Below are 12,406 nucleotides of genomic sequence, written 5' to 3'. Positions count from 1 at the left end.
AGGATGTGGAGAAACGGGCACCCTCCTACACTGTTGGTGGGAATGTAAACTGGTACAGCCCCTCTGGAAAACAGTGTGGAGGTTCCTCAGGAAACTAACAATAGAACTCCCCTAGGACCCAGCAATAGCACTGCTAGGAATTTACCCAAGGGATACAGAAATGCTGATGCATAGGAGCACGTGTACCCCAATGTTCATAGCAGCACTCTCCACAATAGCTAAAACATGGAAAGAGCCTAAGTGTCCATCAACGGACAAATGAATCAAGAAGATGTGGTTTACCTATACCATGGAATACTACATGGCAATGAGAAACAATGAAATCTGGCCATGTGTAGCAACATGGATGGACCTTGAGGGTGTTATGCTGAGCGAAATAAGTCAGGCAGAGAAGGACAAATATCATATGTTTGCACGTATAGGAGGATCAGGAGGAACTTGACGGAGGAACAAAGGGGGGAAGAAGGGCGGAAATGATGGGGGAAAGGGAGAGAGGCAAACCATGAGAGATCCTTGAATGCTGACAAAAACTGAGGACTGATGGATGTGGGGGGGAGGGAGGAATGGTCATGGAGGAGGACACTTGTGGGGATGAGCACTGAGTGTTACGTGGAAACTAATTTGACAATAAACTATTTGTAAAAAAAAATAATAATGGTAAGTAGATCTCGCTAGGAAAGAAAAAAACAAAATGTCAAAACATTAGGGATTAGATAGTGGGTGTTTATTTTACTATTCTTTAAGGTATTTTTTATACCATATATGATTCAATAAAAAATGATATAAAATAAATCAATAGTCTGACCTTATACATATGTCTATTATATACTAATTTTTTCAATGCTTATTTGTGTTATTTGAGACAGTGACTGACTGATATATAGAGACAGAGAGACAGTCAGAGAGAGAGAGGGAGAGAGAGAATGTCATGAAGGCTCAAACTTGTCAGTGTGCAGCCTGATGCAGGGCTCAATTCCACACATCATGAGATCATGACCTGAGTACAAATCAGGAGTTGTACACTTAATCAACTGAAGAACCCAGGTGTCTGCATAATAAAAATGTTAAACCACAAATTACCCAAATGCGGAAAACCCACTACTCAAAAACACGGTCCTATGAAAGATATTGTGCCTACAGGCGAAACTGAATGGAAAGTTAGCATACTGGACAGAAATTTGACAAGTGTATGAATAAGAAAAGTATAACATATCACAGTGAGAATTAGTTTTCTTTATATGGTGAAACATACAGGAGATATATGTATGGAGATATAGTATTATCTGTATCTCAATTTAGAGTATATCCAAAGATTGATTTGGGCAAAAAATACAAGTTATCTAAAAATCTTTGTTCTCATACATAAAACTGTTATATCATTGATGAGTTTTAGATAGGATAAGTGAAGTTTCAATAATGTAATTTGTCTTTGTTACCTGGAAATAATTCCTAAATATCAAGTACACTGTGGGTTTTTGTTTCCTTGCTTGCTTGCTTGCTTGTTTGCTTGGGTGTTTCTTTCATAGTGCTAGTACTTACCTGAAATGCTTCTATTTTCTTTACTTATATATCCACACAGTCTCTGGACTGGGACTGAAGTTCTTTGCCAGGGCTGTCATGTGAATAGGTGGGGAACTGGTTTAGGAGGACATACCTCAACTACCTATCCCATGACAAACCCTGAACAATCATGTTGCAACTCTTTGGATTCCATATATTCTAATTTTCTTATCAATTTTAGTATCATTTTAAGATAAGTGATTTTGATATGAATTTGCTTAAAATGGTATTCTTCCCTTTGAGGCATTGTTTAAAATAGAGATATACTAACTCACATGTAACAAATCAGATGCACTTTGTCAAGCAAGAAACTAAGGGAGCATGGGGAGGAAAAAAGGTTACCACAGAGGTTTGACATAATAAAGTTTCATATGAATTCCCTTGGAGTTAATGAATATAATGCTTTAAGGAAAAAAAAAGTTGAAAGTCACCGTGATGCACAATAGCTTAGAGACAAAATACAATAAAGATGAGATGTATGTGGATCCCCATCCAAGTACTAACCAGGCCCGACCCTGCTTAGCTTCCGAGATCAGAGGAGATCGAATGCGTTCAAGGTAGTATGGCGGTAGACAAGATGTACGTGCATCCCTGGAAGGGATTTGAAATCCTTCTCTCCCCTGAGTCCACAAAAACCCCATCAAACTGTGATATAGCACATAATGCAGATAAACATGCACATAATCCTATACCATGTATCTAAATATCCTAAAATCCCACAGATAAAATATTATGCCAGAGTGGGAGGTGAATGGCATGTTAAGGTAAGAGAAGTATTTTTGGTTTAAAAAGTTGTGGGCATCAATGTTTTTGTTTTATAAAGAAGAAAAGGAAAATAATACTGTGAAATTACAGTAAAATTACAAGCCAAATCAGAAGTCCCTGAGTGAGCTATAAGCAGACAAAAACATACATTCTACAATATTAAACATAAAGCCAATTATATGTGACTTTCACTTAACTTACCTGAGCCTTCCTTATACATTTGTGACCTCTTGGTATTCTCCACTGCTCTGATGCACACACCTTTATTATAACAGAAATATGATCATGTGTATCAGTAGATGGCAATATTAGAGAAATGGCCAGTAAAATCAACAAAAAAAACAGTATAAATCCTGGGTTTTGCTTGTTTCTTTCCACTTTGGTTTGTTTTCCTTCACAATCATGGGAGGCTAAAGAATAAATAGGAGTTTTTGAGTACCGATTTTTCTATGAGGTGAAGAAAGATAAAAGCATTTCCTCTCGCCAGCTTTGGAGTTCCTAAAAAAGAATCACATTACGATTTCACAGTATACTGTTAATAGTTTCATAGTTTACTATTAATTATTTGATAATTAATATTTAAAGCTATATTCTTTCAGATGATTATACCTTGCTTTCTCTCAGATCCTACTGGAAAATGAAGAACGTTCTGTACATCATTCCATTACCATAAAACTTGTTAGTTAAAGGTCTCCCAATGTCCAAATAAGACTTCGCACACCACATTGTGGGGTGACCACCCCTTATTTCCTCTTCAAGACATCAGAGAATAATTGTATTTATATGTTTATTTAAATGATCATTAAAAATGAAACTACTTTTGAGAGAATCACAAGAAGTGTCCAGAGTAATGAAATAAACATTTGGAAAGACCTCGAAATGACAGATACTACCTGCACTTTCTTAATTTTACCAACTTAAAAAATTTCATGTTTCTTTAGCTATGCATCATTTCCTCTTAGTATGGGTCTCCATTTGAGGTCAAACTATTCCTATTAAACATAAGTGTTGTAATACAGTAAGAAAATGAAGTTTCACAGATGCACGGGGGCATTAGCCTCTCACCATGTGAAAATATTCAAATAATTAATACGAAGGTGAAAGGAGGTGATTCCTACTCCTGCTCAGGCACTATGGTCACTGGAAAGCAAAGCAAACAAAATCAGAAATGGTCATATTTTGCTAGGGTTTTACCATGGAGTTAAAGTGGAACTTACCAAACATCACTGAAACATTGTGGATATTTGGTAGTATGAGACAGCACACAAATTTTGTGTCATTTATGCCTGTAATGAAGCTTCTGTCTTGTATTTCTTAACATGGCATTTTGAGAACAATTTATGGGTTTCCTTCACCTTTTGAGACTCTTCCCTGGGAGATGCCTAGCAATTTGTTTATGATGACTAAAGCATATGAGAGCATTAAAAAGAGCTTGGAGGTTGCCCATTAACAGGCAGAGATAATTTGTACTCACCAGTGAATAAATTATCTATCTGTAAATTGATCTACCTATTGTCTGTCTGTCTATCATCTATCTATCTATCTATCTATCTATCTATCTATCTATCTATCATCTATCATCTATCTATCTATCATCTATCTATCTATCATCTGTCTATCGACCTATCATCTATTATCATCATCATCTATATTCAATCACCAATTTTCGTATTTTCACCCTTATTTAGCATTTCATTTACACCACATAGGACTCTTTTTTAAAACATTTTTCATGCTGAGGCATAGGAGCACATGTACCTCAATGTTCATAGCAGCACTCTCCACAATAGCTAAAACATGGAAAGAGCCTAAGTGTCCATCAACTGACGAATGGATCAAGAAGATGTGGTTTATCTATACCATGGAATACTACATGGCAATGAGAAAGAATGAAATCTGGCCATGTGTAGCAACATGGATGGACCTTGAGGGTGTTATGCTGAGCGAAATAAGTCAGGCAGAGAAGGACAAATATCATATGGTTGCACGTATAGGAGCTTAGGAGGAACTTGACGGAGGAACAAGGGGGAGAAGAAGGGCGGAAATGGTGGGGGAAAGGGAGAAAGGCAAACCATGAGAGACTCTTGAATGCTGACAAAAACTGAGGACTGATGGATGTGGGGGGGGGGGGGGATGGGCATGGAGGAGGGCACTTTGGGGATGAGCACTGAGTGTTATGTGGAAACTAATTTGACAATAAACTATTTGTAAAAAAAATAAAAATAAAAATAAAAAGGAAACAAAATTAAAAAAAATAAAACATTTTTCCGTGATCATTTATTTTTTTAATTTTTAAATTTTTTTACAAATAGTTTATTGTCAAGTTGGTTTCCACATAACACCCAGTGTTCATCCCCACAAGTGCCCTCCTCCATGCCCATCTCCCACCTCCCCCCCACACCCATCAGTCCTCAGTTTGTTATCAGTACTCAAGAGTGATCTTTTATTTTCAAGAGAGAGAGACAGACAGAGTGCGAACGGAAGAGAGGCAGAGAGAGACAGATGCCGAATCGAAAGCAGGCTCCTGACTCCGAGCAGTCAGCAAGAGGACAATGTGGGGCTCGAACTCACAAGCCATGAGATCATGACCCGAGCTGAAGTCAGATACTTAACCTACTGAGCCACCCAGGTGCTCCCACATTACATAGGACTCTTAATAAATATGTTTAGGACAGGTTCATCAAAGTTTTCCTTTCCATAGAGGTCTCCTTAAATTGGTGACACAGTGGAGAATTGATATATTCTGTACCATTCCATTATTTTAAAATTGTATATGCAATAGGGCACATAGGTGGCTCAGTAGGTTAAGTGTCCGACTTCAGCTCACGTCCTTTGACAGCTCAGAGCCTGGACCCTGCTTTGGATTCTGCGTCTCCTTTCTCTCTGCCCCTCCCTTGCTCATGTTCCATCTCCGTCTGACTCTCAAAAATAAACATTACAAAATTAATTTTAAAATGTACATGGAATAAAATAATACATTATGAAAATATGACATGATGTTTCATGAATTTCATTTTGTTTTCATTGTTACCCTTCTTTCCAAGGCAGAAATTTGCTATATGTCCTTTCCATTGCATAGTGAGTTGCCATCACTGACTAGTTACTGCTTCTGTTTTAATTTTGTTTTTCTCTTTAATTTCACAGGGCAGCATTCTATTCATTCCCTTGGGTCCAATCATTTCAGTTTTTTTCCCACCTTGAAACATTCTCTGTTGTACTTGATTTATACCTATATTATCAAGTTATCCTTGCAAATTATCCTTGCAAAAATATTTTAAATATATAACACTATGTATATGCATTATATTTCTATGAATTTTATTGCTGCATTTGTCACCTTAATTACTTGCTGTGCATAGATAATATGTCACTTTGTCATATTATAATCCGTGAAACAAATGTACCAAATTTCACTTATTTTTTATTTATAGGTGTTGTGTGTCCATCAGTACTACATCATTACAGTGTACAGGCTCAATGAACAGCCTGAGTTTGTTCCCTTAAAAATTATATATATATATATGGATTCTTGATAAGAGGGAGTTGAATAGAATCATTAATTTTCCTAAATATTTCAGATATATTATCCCAAGATACTCTTCAATTAATAAATGCAAGACTTATCCTGGCTCTTTCCTTTCATGTTACATAAGTTATACCTTCCTCGTTAAAGCTGCATTTATAACATAAGCGTCTTTCATGTAATTTTTTAGACTACTTCTCTTTTATTTTCAAGTTATCCAAGAGAAGACTTTTCAGTTAAGTAATACTGGTCTGTTTCTATCGTCAATTTTCCTTTGTTTTTGGACATGAGTTAGCTGTATATATATGCATATGTATACATATATATGTATGTATATGTATATACGTGTATGCATATATATATATATATATACATGTATATATAGCACAAAATTGGTAAGTTTTGACATATGTATATACTGATTGAGCTGTAAAAACCTTTAAGAAAAGAAACATGTTCATCACTACAGAAGTCTTAGGGTTCATACATGTTAAACCCATTCTACTCTTCCTGCCTCTTAATCCACCAAGAAAACTTTAAATTGCCATTTTCAAAACCTTTTTGTGTTCAATAATTATAAACTAACATGAAGTTGTAAAAAAGATTGCAGAGAAGTCTTGTGTAATCTGCACCCAGTTCCCAATGAATTCGTCTTGCCACACTGTAGTATGAGTTCAAGACCAGGAAATTGACATTGGTGTAACACATATTGTTCAGATTTCACACGTTTGGGGTTATTCTTTCTTGTGTTTGTGTACATTCACTGCTCTACATTTTAACTCATTTTCCATTGTTTCAACCACCACCACAGTCAAATTGTAGAACTATTCCATCTCTACAAATTTCTCATTTGCTATCCTTTTAAAGACACACTGTTTTCCCACTGCTTGGGTAGACGTCCCTAACTGTTGGCAACCACTAATATTGTTTCCATTAGCATACTTTCGTCATTTGAACAAGTTTTTTTTATAAATAGTACACAATCTCTAATCTTTCGGGATAGCTTCAGTCTTTTGAGGTCCATCCTCGTTTTTGTGTGTGTATCCCCTTTGTTTAAGGTTGCTGAAAGGTATTTCATGGAATTGGTGGTACAACTCGTGTAACCATTTAGTCATTGGAAGACATTTTAGTTCTTTCCAGTTTTAAACTATTATGAATACAGATTCTATAAACACTTTCTTAAAGTAATTGTGTGAACATACATTTTGATTTTTTAAGAATCATTTCCAAGCATGTGATTACTAATTGTTTTAATTTTGATTTTTGTCTTATCAATAAAGTAAATTTTGATTTTCCATTTTATCTATGTGTACTTGTGTATATTATGTTCTTGATGTCCTGTATCTAAATTCTTTGCCTGTTCTTAATTCCTATATAGAGATTTGTCCTTATGCTTTTGTCAAAGCGCACCATCGTTTTACATTAAGTTGTAATCCATTTGGAGGTATACTGTGTATAAGATATAAGTCAAAATTATTTGGTTTTTGCCTGAAGACATTCAATGATTCTAGAATTTTTTTTAAAAGAAGTTATGCATCTTCTATGGAATTATCTTCGTACTTTCATGAAAAATTAGTTGTATTTTTTATAAAAGTCTATTCTGGGTTTTCTTATCTTTTCCATTGATTTGGATATCTTTATTTCCACTAATGTTACACAGTTTTGATTATTATATGGTAAGTCTTAACATGGAGCAGAGAGTTTCTTCCATGTTATTCTACATGTATTTTAGCTATGCCAGTCCCTGATCATTCATTACATTTTAGTATGTAAAATGTACATTTAACCATATCTATAAAATATCTTGTGGGGATTTTGTTTGGATTTTATTACTTATAGACCTGTTGAGTCTTGTGATCTATGAACTCAATATGTTCTACAATTTATTCAGATGTTCTGTGATTTTCTTAATCAGCATTGCTTTTGGCATCCATATCCTGCACAATGTTTCTGAATTTCATTGTAAGTGTATTTCATTATACTTGTGTGATTATAAATAGTATTTTAAAATTTCTACAATATATTTATATGTTGTTCTTGTATCTTTGTATTTTTATGGAATCCTGCAACCTTGCCAAACTCACATTTTGTCAGGGGGATAAATTGAACTTTTCTATTAGACAAAATGCCATTTGTACTACAGAGGGTCTCATTTCTTCATTTCCAAGCTCGAAGTCTCTTATGCCATTTCCTTGCACTGTTGGGAACTTCTCATATGATCTGTTTTCTAAAACTATAGATGGATCTGGATTTGAGATTTTTTTCTTGTGAATTTAATGTTAGATTCTTTATACTTTTAAGTCTGATATGATCTCCTTTATTTGGCATAATAATTTTTGAGAGTCACCCATATTTTTGTGCATACCAATAACGTATTGCTTTTTATAGCTGACTGTTATTCACTTGTTTGGATATTCCATAATTTTTTATCCATTCTCAACTGGAAGAACATTTGAATTATTTCCAAAGTCTGATTATTATAAATAAGTTTTCTATGGACATTCACATACACATAATTGCAGTAGTATGTGTTTTCTTTTTTCTCGGGTAAATCCATGGCAGTGGAATGCCCAAATGTACTAGCTGCTTTTTTACTTTTTACGATGGTAAATCTTTTTTTTTTTTTTTTAATATTTTAATTATTTTTGAGAGACAGAGCGTGAGCAGGGGAGGGGCAGAGAAAGTGGGAGACACAGATTCTGAAGCAGGCTCGGGGCTCCGAGCTAGCTGTCAGCACAGAACCTGACGCGGGGCTTAAACTCACAAACCAGTGAGATCATGACCTGAGCCGAAGTCAGACACTTAACCAACTGAGCCACCCAGGCACCCCAATAAATCTTAACCAGATGGTTTTTAGATATTTGTACGAGTATAATTTTCCACCAATAATGTATGAAAGTTATCATTCCCACATATACTCACCAAGAACTAGATACCCTTGATATACAGTGTTATCTCACTGAAGTTTAAATTGAAATTCATAAATGAAAATAATTCTGAACAATCTTTTTCTATTACTATCAGTTTTGATGTAAAATTATTATTTCCTGTGAAGAATATCACATTTTCACTTTTTAAAAAGTTTTCAACATTTATTTATTTTTTGAGAGACAGACAGACCATGAGTGTGGGAGGAGGGTCAGAGAGACAGGGAGACACAGATTCAAAGGAAGCTGCAGGACTTGTTGTCAGCATAGAGCTCAACGTGGGCTTGAAACCATGACCTCAGCTGAAGTTGGCCGTTTAACCAACTGACCCACCCAGGTGTCCTAAGAATAGAATACTTTCTGATATGTGTAATATATATACTTAGTAATGAACTAGAGGCTTTTTTTTTAGAGAGATGGTACAAGTGAGTGAGGGATAGACAGAGAGAGAGAGAAGTAGGGTTCACTCAAAGTGGGTCTCATGTTTTTACCTGAAGTGGGGGGGCTCCTGTTCACTTGAAGCTGGGCTGGTCTTCACTCAAAGGTGCTTGAGCTCACCTGATGTTGGACTTGAACTCAACAAACCATATCATGATCCAAGCCAAAGTCAGAATTGTAACCAACTAAGCCACTCAGGGTCCAAATAGAGACTAACTTTTTTTAAGTAAATTATATATATTATTAAAATTTACAAGTCTTAATACTTTATTTTATTTTTTGGCTTACACTTTGAAGACTAATTAAAGAACACTGATATTTATTTTAGGAGTGGGATATTGTGTTATGTTTACTTACCATTTGTTTTTTTCAAATCCGGATACTATAAACGTTTCACTGTCACTGTGTCCAAACTACATAATCTAAGAAACATGTATTTTATTATATTTGTACAGGCATAGCTCACACTTAGGTATACATTTTTAATAATTAAAAACTAAACCATAAATACACTATTAACATTTATTTCTACATGACTCTCTCTCTCTCTCTCTCCTCTTATGAATTCTTTTTATTTGGATTTTATTGACCTCACAGCTTATTTTATTCCATGATGATGGACTCAGAAAATAGTCAGTCTCTCCCTGATGCAAATAAGTCCTATGTATGTTAAAGGAAATAATAAATATAAACAAAACACAAGGAATTTGGAGAGTGTTATGTAGAAAGTATGTCCAAAAACAATATTATGTGTATACATTTGACATCACATTGTTCACTGACCAAATGTGGTCTTTTTTTTTTCTCCAGGCAAGGGCAGGGTCATCAAATCAGTGTAGTCAGACAATGTACCATAATTGAAATATAGTACACACTCATTTGAAACACATTTGTGGAAAGTCAGCCACATGAAAGAGGCAGCACTGTTATTTATGATTGAGTAGACCTCTTAGGCAAACACACACAAACTACTAGAACATGACTTTTACAGAAAAATTATCCTTGTTCTTCAGAGAAATAAAGTGTAACTTTATTAGACAAAAATAAGCATTTAAGATTCAAGATCAGGACACATGGTTGGCTCAGTGGGTTAAGTGCTCAACTCTTGATTTCAGATCTCAGAGGTCCTGGGATCAAGTCCCGCACTGGGCTATGTGCTGTCAGTATGGAGCCTACTTGGGATTCTCTCTCTCTCTCTCTCTCTCTCTCTCTCTTGCCTGAGGCTGGCTCCAGCAGGTCCAGGGGTCCCTGAAGGGTGGACGGTGTCGGCGAGAGAAGGAGTGAGAGGGCCCCGAGATTCTTTCTGGTCACCACGCGGGCATCTCTGTCCTGTTGGTTTTGGTGTCTTTATTTATAGGTCAAATGTTAACATGGCATCAGGAAATGGAATTTTTCCAGCGGATAGTTCTCTGTGATAAGATGTTTTTGGAATGTACAGAAACAGGTTTTACAGAAGTATTTTTACTGAACTGCCCCAATTATAGTGAGGTTGAGTAACTAAGAAAATTACAGGGTGTTCACATTTTAATAACATTAAGTTACAGGTTTGTAGATACTCTTATCCATTCTCATCACATTTGCCAGGGTAAGGGAAGGTGTTTGTGGAATTTAGGCCTTAAGGAAGGGGCTGCTATACATCACCAGTCAGCAAAGGGATATGTAGTAACTTATGTTCTGCTCTTATCTGTTCCTTCTCTCTAAGTTATGCTCCTTTGTCTCCAGGCAAGACTTGATTTTCCAGTTATATTCTTTATGGCACCGGAGAGCCAACCATACCTTTAAAGACTTTAGCTCATTTCCAATACATAGAATAGCCTCTTCAAGTGCATTTACCTTTGTGTCTAGTTTTATGATTTCTAGAATAGCTAGGGCATGAGAGACATTTTTGGTTAGTTGATTTAATGTTGAGCTGTAATAACATCTTGGGCTAACGGAACCATAGAAACGGAATTGTACATGTAAAGGTCAATCTTTTATGAGTAAGGGCCATTAGCCTGTTCATAGCTCAAGGGAAAGTATGGAGGGAAACAGGACCTGCTGGAGACACGATGTCTGTTCCCATAATCAAAAGAAGAAGTTTCCACAATAAGTTCCTTCACAAGGTGCAATCATCATACCAGGGCCAGAATAAGGGGACAAGTCACTCCCGATATTGGTCAACAAGGTACCTTCGGGGGTCGGTGCTCAAGCAGAAATAATTGAGTGGGGGTGGATATCAGTTGTAATTTGACTGGCAAGAGACTGTGCAAACTTGCTTTAACCTCACGAGGAGTTTTCTTGACTAGTGGGCTCAGAATGGCTCCCAACACTATCTCTTTGCCCCTCCCCCACGCTCTCTTTCTCTAAATATAAAGAAATAAACTTAAAAGGTTGTAAAAAAAAGAATCAAGACCAAGCTGGTAAGAGAAATTAAAAAATCCAAAATTGATATGGCAGACCCCATGAAAATTAATTCAATTGCTAAACCCACTATTATAGACAAATGGGGACATTTAGACAAAATGAGATGCTGTGGTGATCTTCTGGACTGTAGAAATGGCACCTGTGTGTAGTGTATAGACTCTCTGTAGCTTCAGGAGTGATAGTAATGAAAGTAAAGGTGCTCATGAGGAAAGATCAGACACAAAGACGGCTCATGGAATGGAAACATTGAGAAAATTCAGATGACTGATGACTTCAGGTTAGTGCAAACCACTGAACCTGCTTAACACTACAATCAACCCATAGAAGCCTGTTTAGGCTCAATAGAAAAAAAGTACTCACAGAAAAACTCACCTGCATACACACGATGCATGGACACTGGAAAGTTTATCGTGATAGTTGAGAATAACACAGGTGTCATTTTAACTCTTTCTGTACCAAGTATTCTTCTTCACTCCCACACAGCATTCCCACACTCTTTGCTTGGTGTTACAGTTCTAGACCGCTGACCCATTCTATTGAACTAACACATTGCCTAATTATGATGCTTGTAACTCTTGTCTTCTCCTCAAGAATGGGACATATATGTGTTATTTATTCACAGTTTATTAAGAACAGTTCAAAGTATGACTGTACATAGAAGTCATTCTCTAGATACATAGCTTGAATTCATTTATCCTTGATTTTCCTTCTGAAAGAATGAATAGAAATGTTTATTGTTGATAATCTAATTCATAGAACTACATAGTATATAATAAACTATACAATAAAC

This window comes from Hyaena hyaena, unplaced genomic scaffold (assembly GCF_003009895.1).
Source record: "Hyaena hyaena isolate Hyena2069 unplaced genomic scaffold, ASM300989v1 scaffold_1365, whole genome shotgun sequence".
Lineage (NCBI taxonomy): Eukaryota > Metazoa > Chordata > Mammalia > Carnivora > Hyaenidae > Hyaena > Hyaena hyaena.
This window is presented reverse-complemented; position numbering follows the sequence as displayed.